Source organism: Octopus bimaculoides, chromosome 30 (assembly GCF_001194135.2).
Source record: "Octopus bimaculoides isolate UCB-OBI-ISO-001 chromosome 30, ASM119413v2, whole genome shotgun sequence".
Lineage (NCBI taxonomy): Eukaryota > Metazoa > Mollusca > Cephalopoda > Octopoda > Octopodidae > Octopus > Octopus bimaculoides.
In genome coordinates, this window is record NC_069010.1 from 7,071,107 (window position 1) to 7,071,644 (window position 538).

Sequence of the window (538 nt, forward strand, 5' to 3'; positions counted from 1 at the left end):
ATTCCATTTTGGCCTTTGGCTTTTCAATCTATCAACTCTGAGTTCAAATCCTGCCGAGGTTGACTTTGCTTTTTATTCTTTCAGGATCGATAAATTAAGTACCAGTTGTGTACTGGGGTCAATCTAATTGACTGGCCCCCTCCCACCAAATTTCAGGCCTTGTGCCTAGTGTAGAAAAGAATATATCAACTGTGTGTGTGGGTGTGTGTATAAGCATGCATGTATGTGTGTATGTGTATGTATGCATATGTACTTGTGTGGGTGGGGGGGGTGTATTAGGCCCGAAATTTTTGGCAAGTGGGGGCCAGTTGATTAGATCGACCCAGTACGCAACTGGTACTTAATTTATCGACTCCCCGAAAAGACGAAAGGCAAAGTTGACCTCAATGGGGGGGACAAACAGACGTACAAATACATATATATATATATAAATACATCCAACCCATGCCAGCATGGAAAACGGACGTTAAACGATGATGATGATGATGTGTGTGTGTATATATATATATATATGTGTGTGTGTGTATATATATATATA